Raw genomic sequence first — 10,414 nt, forward strand, 5'->3', positions numbered from 1 at the left:
CAAAAGAGGGACCTTTAAAACACACATGTAAATAATTTCAGTTCTGTCATCCTCTTGTATAGGGAGCAGCCATGGCGTCCAGCTATAATGACAATGATCCTCAAACACTACTTCCATAAAGAGTGGCAGCATTAGCAGCAGCCCTAGCAGAGAGTGGACAATTGGTTCAACTCGCCGGGATGCAAGATCCAAGGGCATCCAGGCCAAAGATGCCACAGTGCCCTATCAGGTTCATAGGGAGGTAGTCCACAGTGACCAGGGTCTGAGCTGGGAGGGGCTTCAGCCTAGGAGATCTCAGGGAGGTCAGCATCCTTAAGAAAGTGGCCCAGTGGCTTCTTTGTGGACTCAAGAAGCCAAAACAAATCTAATGCATCACTAGAGGCCAGTGTGCTATAGCACCTGAAGAGGATGGCTCCAAGTTCACACTCTTCTCCAGGAAGCCTTCTGCTTCCAAGAAGGGAGACAGTCCACTGAAGAATTCAAATTGTGCCCCCCACCCCCAGGTAAGAGGATCTGTGATGCCCATCCCAACTGTCGACAAAAGGAGAAGGCCAGAATCATAAGAGAGAAATAGAAGAATTTCAGAAGGCACCCCCCCACCCCATTTTTAGCAGTTTTCACATGGCCAGTACCAAATGCCTGACTCTGGTATTTGAACAGAAAGGGCCAAGGAAGCTGCAGAGCAAGACATTGAGAAGAAAAAGAAACAAGCTGTTGGAGCCCTGCAATACATTTTCACTAAAGCAAAACAGAAACCAATCTATAGAGAAGTGGCTCAGCAGGTGAGGGCTCTGCTTGCTGCCAAGCATGACCCACGTGAGTAAGAACCCGAGAGCCACTTGGTAGAAGACAACCAGGAGAGATGCAAGTCCTGCAAGCTGCCCTGTGACCTATACATGTGTGCTATTGCACACACGCAGACACACACACACACACACACAAAGAAATGAGTGTACTAAAATATTCTCAATACAGAAGTAATTGGACATTCTACTACACACCTGTAATCCTAGCACTTGGAGCACAGAAGCAGGAGGTTTCTGAGTTCAAAGTGGAGGCCGATCTAGGCTACACACCAGGACCCTTTCTCAAAACAAAGGCTGGGTGTCTATCCTGAACCAGACCCAGGATTTGAGGCTCAGCATTGAAATACACACACACACACACACACAGAGAGAGAGAGAGAGAGACAGAGAGAGAGAGAGAGAGAGAGAGAGAGAGACAGAGAGAGAGAGAGAGAGAGAGAGAGAGAGAGAGAGAGAGATGTGGGAGGGTAATAGCAAATAAATAAATAAACAAGCAATAAAGTGCCAACAAGATGGCTCACTGTGTAAAAGTGCTTGTCACACAAGCCTGAGGACCTGGACTCAGTTTCTAGACCCATGTAAGGACAGAAGGAGAGAACAGCTGTCCTATGATGTTCCCCATCATACAGGGAGAGAAGTAAATACTTAATTAATTAAAATAAACCAGTGAATACTCTGAGAGTTTGATGTTTTGCCATTTTATCGATACATGTAATGAATTAGTTTATCAAATCATTTTATTTGTATGTAGAAACAATACATCACTAATATTATTTTAAATACTTTACATTTTATAACACGTGTTCTAAGACTTTATATTTTTTACTCCTTATAATTCCTATGAGATGGCTGATATTATCCTCATTCAAGGTGAGAAATACAAATTTTTGATTTTTTTTGTGTTTGTTTGCTTATTTGAGACAGGAGTTCTCTGCGTAGACTTGGCTGTCCTAGAACTCACTCTGTAGACCAGGCTGGCCTGAGTTCACAGAGATCCTTGTGCCTCTGCCTCTTGAGTTTTGGGATTAAGGGCGTGTACCACCATTGACCAGCTTTAAGATGGGAAAATCTATGCTCAGTAATACAGAATATGTCCAAGGGCACCCAGGTAGACACATCGATTAGCCCCAGAAGGAAAGAGCTGTCCATGTTCCAATTTTTGAGATGATTTTGATTGGCTCCATTTTGATTCCATGACTACAAAATGACCATCAATAAGTGATTGACCTACTTGTCTACCATGGCCCTGAAGAGTCAAGGATGGCAATTTCAAGTGATTTTAGAAGCAGTGCCTTGGTCACTTTTTTTAAACAATTATTTATTTTATGGATATGAGTACACCACCATTGCTCTCTTCAGACACACCAGAAGAGGGCACCAGACCCCATGACAGATGGTTGTGAGCCACCTTGTGATTGCTGGGAATTGAACTCAGGACCTCTGGAAGACCAGTCAGTGCTCTTACCTGCTGAGCCATCTCTCCAGCACTAATTTCTAACTTCTTGACCTTCAGTTGTCTTATTGCTCTAAATAAGACCTCAAGCACTATATTGAATAGATGTGGGCAGCCATTTCTTGTTCCTGATTTTGGTGGATTATTTTGAGTTTCTTTCCATTTATGTGGATGGCTATGGGCTTGCTGTAAACTATCTTTACTACATTGAGGTATTTCCCTTGCATCCCTAATCTCTCTGGTACTTTCATTATAAAGGGATGTTGAATTTTTGTGAAAGATCTTTTCTGTGTCTATTGAGATGGTCCCGTGGTTTTTGTCTTTCAGTTTGTTTATATAGTGAATAACATTGACGAATTTATGTTATGTTGAACCATCCCTGAATCCCTAGGATGAAGCTTACTTTGTCATGGTAGATGGTTTTTTATGTGTTCTTGAATTCAGTTTTTAAGTATTTTATTGAGATATGTGCATCTATGTTCATAGTAGGTATTGGTCTGTAATTCCATCTTTTTTTGGTTGGGTCTTTATGTGGTTGGAGTGTCAGGGAAACTGTGACCTCCTAAGAAAAACATGGCAGTGCTCATAATGCTTCTATTTTGTGGCATATTGGCATTAGCTGTTAGGATTAGAAGTTAGGGTTAGGGTCTTTGAAAGTCTGGTAAAATGCTGTGTCTATCCATGAGCGTTTTGGGTCAGTAGATTTTAATTACTTCTTATATTTCACTGAGGTTTATGAGTCTGTTTAAATTGCTTATTTGATCTTAGCTTTGGTAGGCAATTTGTATCAAGAAATTTATTCATTTCATTTAGATTTCCCAATTTGGTAAAATATAGGTTTTTAAAGCATGATCTTATGATTCCCTGTATTTCCTTGATTTTTTGTTTGTTTTTGTCTTTGTTTTTTTTGTTTTGTTTTGTTTTTTGAGACAGGGTCTCTCTGTGTAGGCCTGTCTGTCCTGGAACTCACTGTGTAGATCAGGCTGGACTTGAACTCAGAGACCCTCCTGCCTCTGCCTCCCAAGTGCAGGGATTAAAGGTGTGCACCACCCCCTCCTGGCCCTTGATGTCTGTTTTGTGTCTCCCTTTTTCTCTTTATCTTTGTTCATTTGGATCTTCTCTCTTTGTGTTTTGGGTAATTTGGATAAGGGCTTGTCAATCTTACTGATTCTCTCAAAGAACCAACTATTTGTTCATTGATTCTTCGTATTGTTTTTTGTTTGTTTGTGTCTTGTTGATTTCAGCCCTGAGTCTCACTATTTCCTGCAGTCTACTCCTGTTGGGTGTGATTTCTTCTTTATGTTCTAAAGCTTTCAGGTGTGCGGCTGTTAGTGGAAGATCTCTCCAATTTTTTATGTGGGCACTTCGGGCTATGAACTTGCCTTTTAGACTCCCTTTTTGTTTTTTTAAACAATTTTAATTTTTTATTAATTAATTAATTATTTTATGTATATGAGTACACAGTCCCTGCCTTCAGCCACACCAGAAGAGGGCATTGTTTCCCATTACAGATGGTTGTGAGCCACCATGTGGTTACTGAGACTTGAACTCAAGACCTCTCTGTAAGGACAGTTAGTGCTCTTAACCACTGAACCATCTCTCCAGCCCCATAGACTCCTTTTCATTGTGTCCCATAAGTTTTGGTGTACTGCATATTCACTTTCATTAAATTCTTAAAAAGTCCTTATTTCATAATTATAGTCTTGACCCATTTTTTAATTAGTAAAGAGATTTTTCAGCTTCCTCTATCTAATCTAAGTTTTCTGTTGCTCCTGTTGTAGACATCTATCTTTAATCTATGATGGTCTGATAGTATGTAAGGTGTTGTTTCAATTTTTTTCTATTGGGACTTGCTTTGTGTCTGAGAATGTGGTCACTCTTGGGGAAAGTTCCATGAGGTGCTGAGAAGAGGGAATATTCTTTTGTGTTTGAGTGAAATGCTCAGTACATATGTTTTGTTTGTTTGTTTGTTTGTTTGGTTGGTTGGTTGATTGGTTTGTATTTTTAAGACAGGGTTTCTCTACATAGCTCGGGCTGTCCTGCAACTTACTCTGTAGACCAGGCTGGCCTTGAACTCTGAAATCGGCCTTCCACTGCCTCCCAAATGCTGGGATTACGGGCATGCACCTCCACTGCCCAGCTGTAAATATCTTTGAGTTACATATATTTTATGAGATCAATTAGCATTTCTCCAGGTGTTTTGTTTTATTTGTTTATTTTTGTATTGATAACCTGTGTATTGTCAAGAGTGGAGCATTGAAGTCTCTCAATATCCATGTGTGATTATATGTGATTTAAGCTGTAGTTGTGTTTCCTTTATGAACTTGGGTGCCCTTCTGTTTGGGGCATAGATATTAAAAGAACTTCAATGTCTTCTTGTTGAATATTCCCTTTAAGAAGTATCCTGGGGCTGGAGAGATGGCTCAGTGGTTAAGAGCACTGACTGCTCTTCCAGATGTCCTGAGTTCAAATTCCCGCAACTGCATGGTGGCTCACAACCGTCTGTAATGAGATCTGATGCCCTCTTCAGGTGTGTCTAAAGACAACTACAGTGTACCCACATACATGAAATAAATAAAAATTTTTGAAAAGAAAGAAAGAAAGAAATTTTCCAATATAAGGTGCTGTATTGTTTAAATTTAAATTTTCCCTTTTAGAGCTATTTATACTTTCTTTTCATTGTTTGCTTGTTTTCATAGATTTCCTTAAAGGTTTCCTCCATTTCCTGTTTAAGGACTTTGATCACATCCATAAAGGTATTTCAGTGCCCTTTTCTTACCCTTCAACTGTGCTGCATTTCCCAGGGCCTCTTGTGGTAGGGTTGCTGAGCTCTAGTGGAGACACATTATCCTGTTATCAATAGAGGTTTTTGTCCTGCATAAATGACAACCATTTATAGCTTTAGTTCATTTCCACTAATACATTGCTCATTCACCATTTAAATACCTGATTTCATGAGAAACCATTTGAACAAGCAGGGCAGTGGTGGCACACGCCTTTAATCCCAGCACTTGGGAGGAGAGACAGGTGAATTTCTGAGTTCCAGGCCAGCCTGGTCTACAGAGTGAGATCCAGGAGAGACAGCTCTACATAGAGAAACCCTATCTCGAAAAAGAAACAAAAAACAAAAGTATAACCATTTGAACACTTTTCTCTTATTCCTGTCATGGAAATACAGTAATTTGCCTTCAAAAAAAAAAAAAGAACAGACAAAAGTCTGAACCAGCGTCCTGGTTCTGCCTGCTTTCCTAAGGCCTCCGAGCTAGATGTTTACAGCAGCTCAGCAGCCTGAGCCCCGGAAGCCAGTGCTCTATGCAAAAGGACGCACTCTGGAGTCTGTTCTCCACCCTTCCTCACGGTCTAACATGTGTACAGCTGAAACTACCAACACCAGCTATTACACATTGCTCTCTGTTCTCTTAGTTTAAGTAAACCCAAATTACCTCTCACATGTGAAGAAAAATGCAGAAGCCACGAGGTCCCCCCGTAATTTGGAGTAGTGAACTAGATCCACTCTGACACTTTCCACAGAAGTAACGCTTTATTTAATGAGAGGTCTCCTTAGCCTGCTGGTAGAACCTACGCACACACAACACTGATAGCCAGCCGCTGTTCACCAAGTCTCCTCTTCAGTCGGGCCTTTGCTTTAAGGAGGCCAGAGTCCAGCAGGAAAGTGTGTGGTGCCCCGGCTCCACCGGCTCTTAGGTTGCTACAGTTTTCTCTTCTTTACTGAAAGGCTGTAGGGAGCCAGGCTTGACCCATGAGAGACCAGCAACGTGAACACTCTTACTGTGCTGTTCCTCACGCTTCTTTTTCGGAGTCAGCATCTTTTCTCTGGCCTCATCATGTACAAAAGGGTTCCACGGAGAAAAGCGAATGGCGTAGGGGTCTTCTATCTTGGGCAGGTCAAACAGATGAGCCATACAGATGTTAACACTTTCGGCCACTTTACCTTTAAAAAGCTGAATGTCTCTTTCATACAGCATTGCAGCGTCTGGGTTTAGGGGATTCTTCGTGCTGATCTTGTAGAAGACTCTCCTTGCATACATTAACACCTGCCATATACGATTGTGGTTGCGCATCCACTTGGCGAATTTTCTTTGTACATCCAGCTCGCCCGAGGTGGGATCCACTAGTGGGTGAAAGACGGGGATATCAAACAGCAGGCGTGGACAGTCGCCATCTGGATAATTATCGGGAATGTACACCGTAAACTTGAATATGCCGTCCTGATAGAGCCCGTGCCTAATGAATATTACTCCAAACCACACTAATGGCGAGCGGAAAGATGGCTGTACATAGACTCCTGGCAGCTTCTGCTTCACCACCAATGTAAATTCCGCAAGAAGCGAATAGTCCAGGTAGAAGGACCCTTCTGTAAGAGGCGTGCCTGCCCTTTCTTGACTGCCCTGCTGGGGCAGGCTTCGATCTGGGCAGGGCATTTTTGGTTCTAGAAGGGAGCTGGTTTTTGGGTGCACTTCGTGGAGGACTGGTATTCACATCCCCCGCTAATGTCTTCTCTTTGCCTTCTGCTCCTTGCCGCTCAGAGCCTGCAGACGTGCTCCACATAGGGGTCACAATGTGTCTTCCATGAACGTCAGTGCTGTGTCATCAAAGGCTTCTGTCCTCAGCATTCAGGCTGGATGCCCTTGGTGCCTGAGCGCTGGGCGCTGAGCGCCACCGCGGGCCAACAGCATCTCCTCCTGTAGTGCTGCGCGGCCCCTGACGCTCCATCAATAGAGTTTGTATGCTGGCATCGAAGCATCTGGGGTTGGGATCATTGTAATTCTAGGTACTGATCACCTGCTCTTGTCTTTAGTGGGTGAGTGGGGTTTTTTCTCTTGGTTTCTTTTGTCCTCTCTGGTCCTTAGGATGCTGTGGTGTCTGTTGAGAATTCTTCTCCTAGAATCCTGCTAGATGTTGCCATGGTTTCAGGTAGAATGTTTTCCTAGTTGTCAGGTAGATTGTTTCCCTAGAGCTGAAACTTAGGAAGGGGGATGGGCTAGGATCCAGGCTGAGGGGTCCACAAGAGGGGGGAAAGCAGGCTGTTCCACCAGCATCTGTTTAGTCCTCTGGGAAGGAGCTCAGAGACTGTGGAGAGCCCTTGGCAGGGGGTCTGCTACAGAGGTGAGGGACCATGAGGCTGGGGGATGACATTGGGAGGAGAGAAGGGACAGTGAAGATCTGGAGCTTGCCTGCCTGCTTCACTGGCAGGCCTGGCTAGTGGGTCCTTCAGGAATGCCTGCTGGAGTTGGGGCCTGGGATAAAGCCATGAGGGGGGGAGTGCAGCTTGCTGGGGACAGGGACAGTTTACATCAAACCCATTTTTTTCAAACATGTTTTTAATTTATCCTTTGAATTAGGTTTATGAAGGCTGCCTTAAATCTTTAGTTAGATAACCTTAATATGCATTTCATATATTTTTAACGATTTATTTTATTTGATTTTGGATTTGTTTTTGCAAATCACAGAGATAGGGTTTCTCTGTGTTGACCTGGCTCTCCTGGAACTCACTCTGTAGACTAGGCTGGCTTCGGAGTCAGAAATCTGCCTGCCTCTGCCTCCCAGAGTGCTGGGATTACAGGCGCATGCCACCACCCTAGGCTCTAAAGATTTATTTTATATATGATATCGTCAGACATACTGGAAGAGTCATCAGAATCCACTACAGATGGTTGTCAGCAAGCATTGTTTGCTGGGATTTGAACTCAAGACCTCTGGAAGAGCAGTCGGTGTTCTCAACCACTGAACCATCTCTCCAGCCATTTGTCTTAGAGTTGACATTTATAGGTTATATATTTCCAGTTTTGTTGTTATTGTTGTTTTGTTTTCAGAGGAAATCTCAGTATGTCACTCTGGCAGGTTTGGAACTTACAATGTGGTCCAAGGTGGCCTCTCAGCCTCCCAAGTGCTGTAACTCAAGGCAAGCACCAGCACTATGTCTAGCGAAGGAAAGGAAACATTTTAGTGTCTGGGAGGTGGGGAGGTCAGGGTCGCATGGAGCCCAGGCTGTCCTTCAACTCAGTCCATACCTGAGGCTGCTTGCCGATTCTTCATCTACCTGCATCTGTCACCTAAATGCTGATGTTGCAGGGGTGTGCCTGACTCCATTTCCTGCAGTTCAGGGGACAGAACCCTGAGCATCATGTGTTCTAGGCAAGTACTCTATCAAGTAAACTATGTCTTTGGCCCTACTATGTATATTGAGACTTTGACATTTGGAGCATTATGTTATGGTGAAGCTCATTGGGACTTTCTGGTTTTGCTGGCATGTTTAATGCTGTTCCTGCAGTGTGGACAATAGGGAGGAGAGTTTACTGCACCTGGCAGGAGCTGGTGCACAGCCCATGGAGGAGGATGCTGACTGGCTTGCTCCCTGTGACTGGCCCCGCCTGCTCTCCTCCACAGCCCAGGCCCACCTGCCCAGGACTGACACCACTCACTGTGGGCTGGGCTCTCCCTTATCAAACACCAATCAGGAAAATATCATACAGGTTTGTCTACAGGTCACTCTTGTCACATTTTCTCAGTTGAGGGTCCCCTTTCCAAATGATCTGCGCTAGTGTCAAGCTGACAAAAACAAAACAAAACAAAAAAACAGAAACAAAATACAAAACAAAACTAACCAGCACCGATAATTTATTGTAGCAAGGTAGTTTTTGGCTTGGTGTCTTGTTGGTGTCTCCTCTGTCTGCCAAAGCTGATCATTTCCTGGTCCTTTGGTTAACACATTTCTCTTTTGCTATGTTTATTTGTTTCTTTACGTATTCTATACTGAGACAGACTCTTGCTGTGTAGCCTAGACTGTCCTCAAATTCAAGATCTCCCTTCTTTGACCCCCAAAGAGCTGGGATAAATGACAGGAGCCGTCACACACAGACTCTTCCTGGTCCTTTGGCTAGGAAGAACAGGCTTTTCCTGGGACCTGAAAGTCTGCTCTCATTGACGATCTGAGTGCCAACTTCTTTTGAGCCGGACTTCTAGAATGGAGCCATCAAAAAGGAAGCCATTGCCCTTTGCTTCTTGGGTACTGAGGCAAAGCTCATGCTTGCTTTATATATAAGATTTATCTTATGCTTGCTTTGTATATAATATCCTAAGTTTGTCCTTAGCAGAACTGACAGGGAATGAATGCCTATCTTCATGGAAATAGAAGTCTCTTGAATTTGTACAGGTTGTTAAATTACAGCAGTTGTATGGCAAAGGGTATATATCTCACACATACAGGACACTGACTCTCTGTTAGAGTAACAAAGCCATGTGACCCAGAAATACAGTCAAGATAGCATACCTCCATCACCCCTAAGAAGTTTCTTCTTCATGTTCCCAAGGCCTAAATGCAACATTTGCAGTATCTTAATTTTCAGAGAGTATGGCTTTAGAGATGCCTGTTTCCAGGTTTCAAAAGAGGGACCTTTAAAACACACATGTAAATAATTTCAGCTCTGTCATCCTCCTGTATAGGGAGCAGCCATGGCGTCCAGCTATAATGACAATGATCCTCAAACACCACTTCCATAAAGAGTGGCAGCATTAGCAGCAGCCCTAGCAGAGAGTAGACAATTGGTTCAACTCGCCAGGATGCAAGATCCAAGGGCATCCAGGCCACAGACTGCCACACTGCCCTATCAGGTTCATAGGGAGGTAGTCCACAGTGACCAGGGTCTGAGCTGGGAGGGGTTTCAGCCTAGGAGATCTCAGGGAGGTCAGCATCCTTAAGAAAGTGGCCCAGTGGCTTCTTTGTGGACTCAAGAAGCCAAAACAAATCTAATGCATCACTAGAGGCCAGTGTGCTATAGCACCTGAAGAGGATGGCTCCAAGTTCACACTCTTCTCCAGGAAGCCTTCTGCTTCCAAGAAGGGAGACAGTCCACTGAAGAATTCAAATTGTGCCCCCCACCCCCAGGTAAGAGGATCTGTGATGCCCATCCCAACTGTCTACAAAAGGAGAAGGCCAGAATCATCAGAGAGAAATAGAAGAATTTCGGAAGGCACCCCCCCCCCCCATTTTTAGCAGTTTTCACATGGCCAGTACCAAATGCCTGACTCTGGTATTTGAACAGAAAGGGCCAAGGAAGCTGCAGAGCAAGACATTGAGAAGAAAAAGAAACAAGTTGTTGGAGCCCTGCAATACATTTTCACTAAAGCAAAACAG

The 10,414-nt window shown here is 43.8% G+C and overlaps 1 pseudogene; it reads right to left on the bottom strand.

Annotated features, from left to right (window-relative positions):
- Nucleotides 1-5,960: 5,960 nt before the first annotated feature.
- Nucleotides 5,961-8,326, bottom strand: LOC127675491 (AKT-interacting protein-like; annotated as a pseudogene).
- Between the last annotated feature and the right edge of the window lie 2,088 nt (nucleotides 8,327-10,414).

This window comes from Apodemus sylvaticus, chromosome X (genome assembly GCF_947179515.1).
Source record: "Apodemus sylvaticus chromosome X, mApoSyl1.1, whole genome shotgun sequence".
Lineage (NCBI taxonomy): Eukaryota > Metazoa > Chordata > Mammalia > Rodentia > Muridae > Apodemus > Apodemus sylvaticus.